The sequence below is a fragment of the Chrysochloris asiatica genome, unplaced genomic scaffold (assembly GCF_000296735.1).
Source record: "Chrysochloris asiatica unplaced genomic scaffold, ChrAsi1.0 scaffold00103, whole genome shotgun sequence".
Lineage (NCBI taxonomy): Eukaryota > Metazoa > Chordata > Mammalia > Afrosoricida > Chrysochloridae > Chrysochloris > Chrysochloris asiatica.
The window spans coordinates 6,387,019-6,398,464 of NW_006408621.1; positions in this window are offsets into that span (position 1 = coordinate 6,387,019).

Genomic DNA, 11,446 nt, shown 5'->3' on the forward strand with positions numbered 1-11,446 from the left:
GAGATTGAACCACTGACCTTGTAGTTCAAATGGCTTTGCAGTCTGGTGCATTAACCCACAGCATCACACCAGGACTCCAACCTTATATATATACACCATACTTTTCCTCCTAATTCTAGTGAGTAGCTAAAAAAGCAATACTATGAAACAGAAGATAATGCAAGACATACGAACAAACCCAAAAGATAATGATGGCTAAGTTTTTCTAGTAGAGAGTACTTTGAAGGGAGCAACAGACAAGAACAGTGGGAGGAGATAAAATGCATAGTTCATTATTTATTCATTTGACAGATATTTTTATTGGCTTATTTGTACCAGGCAAGCGAGCATATGTTAAAAAAAGAAGTATAAAAAGGCAATTTCACCAAGTGAGAATCATTAAGAAAATAAATCACATAGGATGGCACAACCAGCTGTGAGAAGGAGAAGATGGGCTCCTTGTACTTTAGAATTGGGGACCATCGTCCTGCGAAGTTTGCATTTGTGTTGAGGCTTTTAAGACAGGCTTTCCACAAGCCTAAGTCAATAGTGCAGAGGAGCCAGCCCACCTAATGCTCTTGCTGCAGTCTGATGACTGAGATGAACCTTCTTTGTTTTGAGATTGGATGTGAGAGACAGAAGCAAGACCATGTCATTCCTTAAATGCCCTGTACACTAGTTTTTATTTTATTCTTAAGTGAAATGGAAAATCATTGACAGCCTTTAAGTAAGGAACTAACATGATAAATCTTAAAAGATTTTATTTTTAACTTGTGGAATGGACTAGTAAATCTCCTCTGTGACAAGCTAACGGGATTAGAAATGATGAGCATTTGAAAGGAGAATTTTAACCAAGATGGATGGGATACAGAAACAAAGCAGGAAGACTCTTACTTAGTCCACAGGCATCCCTGGCAAATGGGAGTGTCTATTATTTGACCCAACCCTAATCTTAAGTGTTACATGGATCCCTTAACCAAATGCTTTCCTGTCTTGCTCAACCTTAAATCCTCATGGCTCCTCTTGTCCATTTATGAACTTGTCCCTATCCTTTAAAACTAAACTCCAGTGTGACCTCTTCTGTGAAGTCTTTACTCAGTACTGCTTAATAAAGCTGCTCAGTATTGATAAACATATCTCTTTAATATTTATTTTATCTTGCACTCTATGGTTGAGCATATATTATCTTTTCTCAGATTTTGGTCTTCAAAAAGTGAATATATGCTTAAACTTTAATATTTTCAGTGTCTAGTAAAATGCCTCCACCAAAGGAGGACATCATTAAATGTCTGTTCTATTACTGAATTGTAACAGAACAATAAAGTTTGACAATTTCAGAGGATAAGGTTTGACAATAAGGGAAAGTAGCAAATGGCTTTTTCCTCATCTGACTGAATGTTTCCATGTATGGAGGATAGATTTCTTCTGGAATTATCTGGTAGGATTTTACTAGGCTAATTATTGTTGTTGTTGTTGTTAAGTGCCTACGAGTCGGTTCCAATCCATAGCGACCCTGTATAGGGTTTCCAAAGAGCAGCGGGTAAGCTTGAACCGCCGGCCTTCCAGTTCAAATGACTTTGCAGTCTGGCATATTACCCCACAGAGCCACACCAGGACTCCAGGCTAATTATTAGAGAACATTTAATTCTTATTTTAAGTTTATTTTTAACCAGAAGCAGAAAATTGTATCACAGAATCCTGTATCTACATGTTATATGACAAAACTCATTAAAACAGATTTGCAGCCTTACTATCTCTCTTTTACTTATTCTGCTTATGACAGATTTTGTAAAGCATAGACAAAGTTCCAGCGATACTTATAAATATTAAATATTAAATACTTGTGATAAATTGTTTAGAACGATCTAGTTAAATATTAAACAATGCATGACACTGTGGAATGTGAAAAATATCCCTTTCTGGTGTGCCAGTATTATTGTGATAAGCAGAATTATAATATAGTCACCATATCCCCTTTCCCTGATACATATAACCTGTATCATCCCCTAAGTGTGGTCTCGACCTGTGAATATTGTAGGATTATCACTCACTGGTTGTTATATGGCAAAGATGAAGTAATTCTGCAGCTATACTTAAATACCTGAATCAGTTGATTCTTAGTTAATTCTCTTAAAAAATAGTCTAGAGGTCAGTAGTGGAGGAATTGTGAAGCACTGATAGAATTTTCCTTACACACACATACACACACACACACACACACACACACAGGTACACTACCTGGAACAGATCAGATTCTAAATGAATATTTGATAAATGAATGAAACAGCAAAAAGAAAAATATGAATGCATTATAAATGTAATTTACTAGGAACCATATAATTCCAGGAGTGGGAATTGTCCCAAGGTCCTTAGCAGCAGTAAGACATTAAGTTTTGGAAGAAGTGCAGCCAAAGTGCTCCTTGGAAGTCAAGATAGCCAAACTTCGCCTCTCATATTTTAAATATATTGTCAGGAGGGACCAGTCATTGGAGAAGGATATCATGTTTGGTGAGGTGGAGGGACAGAGAAAAAGAGGAAGACCCCCAATGAGATGGATTGGCCAAGTGACAGCATCAATGGACTCAAGTGTGGCAACAATAGTGAGGTTGGCCCAGGATCGGGCAGTGTTTCATTCTGCTGTGCATAGGGTCACTATGGGTCAGTACCGACTCAGTGGCACCCAACAACAACAACAACAAGGCAATATATATTTTACAATGGATGGGATTTCACTGGATCTATTTTCCACAGAGCAGGCGTTATGTGTGCAAACAGGCATTTTCCAAATGCAATTCAGCTATGATGATAGCTTAACCCTTTTCCCATCTTATCTTGGGGTGTATTTTGGCTATATATTATTTAATGTAATAGTATATGGCAAGATAGCTAAAGGTATCGGGTGCTAACTGAAAGGTGTGTAGTTTAAATCTACCAACTTTTTCATGGAAGAACAATATGGCAGTCTGTCCTCATAGAGATCTCATACAACCTTGGAAATTCTGTGGGCCACTTCTACTGTGCCCTATACAGCTGCTGTGAGCCCCGATCAACTAGGTGGTGACAAGTTTGGTTTTCGGTTATATATTATTGAAAGTGAGTCTTCTCTGACAGCACTTAATTTCGCAGAGTAAAAAGGGACCTTTACCCGTTGTTTATCTTTTACTCAGGTTTCAACACATTGGGTTGATTACAGCTTTTACACTGGGTTCATTACAACTTTCTGATTACTTTACCAGTAGTCTCAGGGGCTAACATTGGGTCAATTTAGACCTAGACTAACTAAAGATGGAGTAACTCTCCAATCCACCAAAGGTAGTGGTGGTAGTGTTAAGTGCCGCTGAATTGGTTGCAACTCCTCGCAACCCTGGATAAAGTTTCTGTGGAGCTGCTGGCAGGTTTAAAGAACCAATGTTGGCATTAGCCATCAAATGCTAATCCTACAGTGCCATACCAGGACTCCAATAAACCATTAGATGTGGTTTTCATGCCCACAGAGTTAGAATTCAAACCCAATTCTCATGATCTATTGACTTCATTTTTAAATGTTTTAATTGTGAATGAGTGACAGTTTATGTGGGGGAACGTCAGTTTTACATTCGTTGTTTCATTGCAATGATTACTATCTTTTCTATGAATTATCATTCTACAGTATTTGCTTCTATTCCATTGTTTGTTTTTTCATGGGTATGGGGATATACACAGAAACTCTCAGGAATATACAATCATTTAAACAACCCAAAGGGACATTCTGCACACCTACATCCTGGCCACCAGCACACAGCCTTTCTCTTTCCATGAATCTAGAGTCCTCTCTGCTGCTCTATTCCTCCTTGCCTTTATCTCTGTCTCCATCTCTGGTATCATTGTTTCTGGGTATAATGTCCCACATTCTGCTCATGCTCTTCTCCCCCTTGATGGTCCTAGGATCCTCTCTTCCTAGACTGTAAGATTAACTATTCCCCTATTTTTGTTACAAAACTTCTACCTTTATAGTTGCAAATTAGTCATGATAACAATTGTTGTTGTTAAGTGCCGTCGAGTCGGTTTCGACCCATAGCAACCCTGTACAGGGTTTCTGACTATTAATTCATAAGAATCTCATCCCCATCTCTTTTCACCAGACCCATCTAGACAAGATGACTACTACTCAGTTGGGATTCTACTTTCCCCCTCACACTCAAACTAAACTCCCTCTTGAAAACCTGTAAACCAATCACTTCATGCCTTTATAGCCCCTCCCATTTTAGGTAGCCAGTGTCTAAGTTGCCTGTCCCTATCAACCCTGTATACAGAGGGATAGGATTTATCCTTATGTGCAGACAGACGCCTTCCCTCTCAGTTGGTATTTAGAGCTACTACGTCTACAAGAATAAGTCAAGTTCATCAAATTGTAGCAATTTACACTTGTTTCCCTTATCAAAGAAATTTTTTATCTTCCTCTAGTCAAGTTCTGATCATCAAGCCATCAAAGCTAGGTTGATGGGTATTATCCACAAGTTTGGGCATTCTTGTGCGGTGCAACTCCCCCTCACTCCACATCAGCTGGGCACTTCACTCTCAGCTTTAGCTCTCTGTGGCTATGACCATGTCATATGGACTATTTTTCAATATAACATTTGATCGGCAGGTACAAAAAAGGCAATTGAAACATTTGTTACACAGTTATCTTTTTGTTAAACTTTGGAGGGCATTTCATCCTGGGCTGACCTCATCAGAATGAGTTCAAGGTTTTTTGTAGATATCTCATTCTTGTAACTAGGATGGTGCTGTTACAATGAACAGTCCTATTTCCAAAGACCAAATCCTGAACATGAAATTCAGTTTCCCCAATGTGAGCCCCTGCCATGTCCACCATGATGGAATCCCAGGTTGTATATTTAGTTGCTTGGAGAATAAAGTAACCGTGAGGTTTTCCTTATCTTCTCACATTTATTCCAAGTAGAGAAGACTTTTCTAGAAACTCAGTGCTAGAATTTGTTTTCCCTGCCCCACAAATATAAGCTATAAAGCCTGAGACTTCAGCAATAGATTTGAATGATGAAGATAGGCTAACAGACTAAGATTAACGAAAGTGTAAAGAAGAAAAAAGCAAACCCCTCGTCCAAACAATGCTTATGGCTAACAGTCATCAACTTGTAATCGCATTATTAATAAGGAGCTCATCATGGTACAGCCTTTGGGTGAAGGAACTAGGTATATTGCCAGGCCTCAGTTAGCACAGTCGATCCTGAAATCCCAGATCAAAGATTCAAACTTAGCAGAGAACTGGAATCTAAACAAAAAATCAGGATCAGACTCCAGTTACATTAACTTGAAACAATCACTGGGTAGGGTTAACAACCTTGTGATTGTTGTTGTTGTTGTTAAGTGCCGTCGAGTCGGTTTCGACCCATAGCGACCCTGAATAGGGTTTCCGAGGCTGTAAATCTTTACGGGAGCAGATCGCCTCATCTTTCTCCCGCGGAGCAGCTGACCTTCCGGTTCGCAGCCCGATTCGTAACCACTACGCTACCAGAGCTCCTTGTGATTACATCACCAGTATTCTCAGGAACTAAAATAGGATGAACCAACATGGGATACCACTCACTGATTGTTATATTATATAGCAAAGATGAAGGACTGCTGCAGGTGCAATTAAATACAAAGTAACCCCCCACTCACCAAAAGGTTGTATGGATGTCGTATTAAACAACATTAAGTGTCATCAAGTTGGTTCTGTCTCAGTGACACTGTCTAGGGGTTTCTAAGGCTGGACATTTTTGTGGGAAAAAGAAAGCCTCATCGTTTCCCATGGAGTAGCTGATGGGCTCAAACCACCAACCCTGTATTTCACAGTCCAGTGTTTATCCCAAAGAGCCACCACATTCCCCAATAAACATTTTTATTGTTATTGTTGAGTACCATTTAGTCAGTTCCAACTCATAGCAACCCTGTATAGTGTTTCCAAAGAGCAGTGGCTGGATTTGAACCTTGCAGTTTGCAGTCCAGTGCTTACCTTTCAGTGCCACGACAGGTTTTATTAAACTCATGTCCCAGAGAGTCAGAATTGAAATCCAGTTTTCCTGATCCATAGACTATTTTCTAAGATGCTATGCAATCAGCAGGAGTGTGATGGCTCAAAGCAATAAGCACTGAACTGTGAACCACAGGGCCTGCAGTTCAAGCCTGCTAGCCACTTTATGGGAGAAATATTAAGACTTTCTTCTCCCACAAAGACTTAAAGCCTCGGAAATCCTACACAGAGTCACTATGTTTTGAAACTGACTCAATGAACAGTACTTAACAACAAATGTAGTCAGCAGGTTCAAAAAAGGCAGCGAAACATCTGGGGCACATTATATTTATAGTTCTATGAGAGGCATTCTTAACTACCAAGGATACAAAGACGAGAAAATATATATCTTCCTTCAAGCACAATATTATAAAGAAGATAAAAAAACAATTATAATAAAATGTAATATTATATGCACTAGGTCCTACCTAGGTGAACCGAGAGGAGAAAAAATATTTACATAAAAACTTGGAACAAAGAAATATCACACAAGGTGACACTTTAAAGATTATTGGGAACTAGATAAAATGCCAAAATAGTGACGTATGATTCAAAAAGTCATAGGAAGAATAGACAAAAAGGATACTTTCTCATTGTGAAAGTGAATGCCTACTGAAAAAGACAGCAGAGTGATACCCAAGGTACACGAGGTACTCATTATAACATTATGCAACATTTTTCTGTAGGACATACGAAACCAAAATCAACACTTTAAAATGAAAAACAAACCTCTCATATCAAATGTCATAATTTTCTGCTTGGAAAACTCTAAGTAAATCAACTGAAAAACTGTTAGAGCAAGTAAGTTCAGTAAAATGACCCAAACCATATAAATAAGTAATCCGTGTAAGAGTTTACGTCATGATGGATCTTCAGGATAGATCGAAGACTCTTGAAAGACCGTATGCTTTGTATCTTAGAGATTATATTAGCCTGTGTACAGTGTATTGAATCAGGATCACATTTGGGTGAGAGAAAGTACAAGGATGAAGCGAATGAGTGTGGTATTGAATCAATGTGTTGAAGGTGACTGAGACATTCAAGTGGAGATTACACTCGTGCAGCAGGTAATTGTCTAAGCAATGGTCACAATAATGGCAATCCTAAAATCTTAGTGGCTTGATGTAGACAAGATTTATTTCTCATTCCCATACAACCAGTACAATTTGGGGAAACAGATCTGTTTCATCTTGCCTCTATACTATCTGGAAACAGGGGTAGTAAGAACTGACAGGTGGCATGAGAGGTTTTTAATGGCAGGGTCTAGATTGAGGACTAAATGTGCCTGACCCAAGTCAGGGTATTTTCAATAGCTTCATATGCATGTGAAAGGTGGACAATGAATAAGGAAGACCCTAGAATTAATTGATGCATTTGAGTTAGGGTGTTGGAGAAGAATATTGAAAGTACCATGGACTGCTAGAAGAACAAACAAATCTGTATTTGAAGAAGTACCATTGCTTGGAAGCTAGGAATGTGAGACTTTGTCTCTCATACTTCATTCATATTATCAGGAGAACCCAATCCCTGGAGAAGGATGTCATGCTTGGTAAAGTGGAGGATCAGCAACAAAGAGGAAACCCTCCATGGAGATGGATTGGCATAGTGACAGAAGCAAGGGACTCTATCTTAACAAAGGTTGTGAGGATGGCACAGAACCCGAAGTGTTTCATTCTGTTGTGCAAATGGTCATATCAGTCGGAACTGACTCGTTGACACCTAAAATAACATTGGGTGATTCTTAAAGTTTTCTCCTGATCCAGGATAATTAGGAACTGGGATAAATTAATACACTTTATAGGAGTTCTGGTATAGCGCTGTGAGTTTGTGCACTGGACTTCAAAGTCAAGTTTGGACTGCAAGGAAATCCTATGAGGGTCATTATGGGTCATAACCAACTCAACAGCACTTAACAACAATACAGAGAGCCTGAGAGATGTATAGAGACCATTAAGTCTGGCTTCTTTGTGTTGATTTTATTAATTTTTATATGTGATTTGTGTGAAAGTTTACATAGCAACTCAGTTTGTCATTGAACAATTCATATACAATTCATTTTACGCCATTGATTTATAGTCACCACAGTGTAACAGAACCCTTCTCACTTCCTCCTGTGTTTTCAGATTCCATTCGTCCGTATTTCCTCCCCTTTCCTACCTTTGGAATTCTGTCTCTGAGCAAATGCTGTCCCTTTTGATCTAAAATAGTTAATTTCCCTATAGAATGTGCACCTCCACGTGTTATTGTTCACTTTATAGATTTGAATATTTTTCGACTGAAAATTGAGCCATGGGAGTGAGTTCAGTTCTAGACTTGAAGGGTGGTAAAGGTGCATAATCTCAAGGGTTGCACCTGTGAGCCTTACCTCTTTTAAGTTTTGTTTCATATTTTTTTCCCCTACTGTCTGCAGGATCTTCTAATGTGATCCCATTAAAAGCAGCCAGAGTGAGAACTGGGCACCATCTCATTCTTCTGATATCAGGGTCATGGCTTAAACGAGTCCATTCTAGCTGGATATTATCTTGACTTTCTCTCCATTTGGAAGTTCGAAGACTGAACCAATTATTCCTTCTTTTTTGTTGTTGTACTTGTTCTTGTTTACAAATTGACATCATAAATTCCCTATTTTCAATCTTGTACATTTATTTACTTTGGGTACTTCTACATCTAGGTTGGTTTCTGGATGATGGTGTCATGTGTGTGTCATTGTTGGTTATCTGTCTGAAGAACCCCCTTTAGTATTTCCTATAAGGTTAGTCTAGTTTTCACAAATTCCCTTAATTTCTGTTTATCTGGAAATGTCCTAATTTCTTCATTGCATTTGAGGAGCAAGTTTACGGGATATATAATTCTTTGTTGGCAGTATTTTTTGTTGTTGTTGTTCAGTGTTTCAGATATGTCATCTCATTGCCTTCTTGTCTGCATGACTCCTGACAAGATATCAAAGCTTAGTCTTATTGGTTCTCCTTTATAAGCTTTTAGTGTTTTTGCCTTTTTTAAAAAACAAAACAAACAAAAAAACAGGATTCTTTCTTTAGCTTTAGTTTTGGAAATTTTTATTATGATGTGTCTTGCTAAATGTATTTAGGTGTCTATCCACTTCGGCGAGTTCTGGTGTGGCACCATATGATGAACACTGAACTAGTAATAGTAAGTGCAAGGTAGTTACTTCAAGCCCATCAGCCATTCCTCAGAAACCCTATATAGTGTTGGTATCCGTGAGAACTTATTTGATAGCACTTAACAGCAACAACAGTAATCCAAGTTGTAGTTCATTGAACTTCTTAAATGTATATCTTCTCATCTTTCATATTGAGACAGAGGACAAGATGGCACTTTGAGGTGGAGCTATGGTGGTATAGTGGGTTATGTACTGTGCTGCTATCTATAAGGTCAGCAGTTCAAATTCACCAGCTACTCTGAAGTAGAAATATGAGGCTTTCTGCTCCTGCAAAGATTTACCCTCAGAAACCCTTTACAAAGTTGCTAAGAGTCAGAACTGACTCAACAGCAAGCAGAATAGAATTGGGTACCTTCAGTGGTAAAGAAATCAAGTGACAGTGGTCACAGAACCAGCTAGAATCAGATCTAGCCCAATAGTCATGTGTAGAAATGACCAATTTATCCTCTACCTAACCTTTATGATGTCAGAATGCAAAAAGCACATCTCCATCAATACCCCAGATGTGGACAAAATACCATCTTTGTGAATCACCTTTCACAATTAGGATGTACAAAAGACTCATTTTTGAGCAGAATCATCCTGTGATTAACACCAATCAGATGCCAGCTGCCGTCCTAAATGACCCTAGTAAAGAAACCTGAACCAGGATTCTGGGAACCACACTGGCAACTTGAGTCCCTGTCCATCACTTGGCCAACCAAATGAAATTTCTTCACTTTTAGTTGTTTCAGGGCTCAACAGCCAAGCTGAGTGAGACCTGGGAGACCACAATAACATTTTTGGTAAGCTGCTTCATCTGTACCCACTGGCACCACAGCATAAAGTTGCTACCTTCAACTAACCCCAGTATTTATAGATTCCCCCAGAAAACCTCATTGTATCTAAAAGTGCCAGCCCAAACGAGCTTACAGGAAGTAGCAGCTGCTGGGGGAGATACCCTTTCCCCACTACATAAGAGGCAGGGGACATCCTATTGGGTTCCTCCTTTGACCCAAGAGCTTATGCCTAGTCAGAACCATAGTGGAGAGAGAGAGAGAATAGGACAATATTAGCTCTAGCAGTCTCCAGGCCCCACACCTGACACCTAAGAACAGTGGTGAGAGTTCATGATCTATTTCCAATTGCTGATATATTCTATTGGCAAATAATACCCAGTGTACAGGGCATTTTTAATACTTACAACCCATCTTAGCTAGATTATTAGTTTTAAATACTTCACTAACCTTCAGGTAAAGATGGATGGTGATTGAAAACGCTTATAGAGAGTGCAACTTTGCCATGATGTAAAGCCACTCAGCCTCACATTCTTTTTCCAAGACTAGATATGGAACCCGGAAACTTAGAGCACTATGGTAGGCTCATCTCATTCTTCTGATATCAGACACAAATACTGCTTGCTAATAGGAAGAATGGAGATCCCTGACAAGAGATTTTAAATAAGGTTTATGAAGTTAGGCAAAGGCCTGAAGAAGAGCCCTCTTGCTTCTTAGAATTTTTTTTTTTTACAGATTTTAGACAGTTTACTGATTTATCAAAACCCAGAACACTTTGAAAATGCTAGAATGGTTAGTGCTATTTTTAGTGAACAAATTACCCTGGGCATTAGAAAGAAACACAAAAAGACAAAGGGGAATATTGTCATGGGTGTTGGGCACCTGGCAGAATTAACTTACCTGGTAACAACAATAGAGAGAAAGAGAAAAAGAAGAGATAGGAAGGGAGGGAAGATCATAGGAAAACACGTAAGTGACTTTGTTAGCTGTAGTCCTATAGAAGGCACCTGGAAACAAATAAAGGAGGATCTCTAGTACACAGAGAGTCCTGTGGTGATAGGCTAAGCACTGGACTGCTAGCCACAAGGTCAGTGGTTCAAACCCACTAGTCACTCCTCAGAAATCCTATACAGGGTCACTATGAATCATAACCAACTTCACAGCACTTAACAATAACTAGTAGGTGGTATGTTTAGCTCCTTTAAGTAAAAACAAAAACAAACCAAAAAAACCAGCAGATTTATTGTAAATAAGGTCACTGAAAGAACTTTTCTAAGAAACCAAATGATGGAGCCACTCAGATTCTAACCACAGTGTCAGAGGGAGAAGTCTGATTAGAAGGGACTAGAGGCCCTCCATCCAGGCCCATGGTTATTGCAAATACGAAGGGAAAGACAACCAAATCTTTAGTGGGTACACAAGCTACCCACTCACTTTTTTTTTTTTTTTTTATGTTTT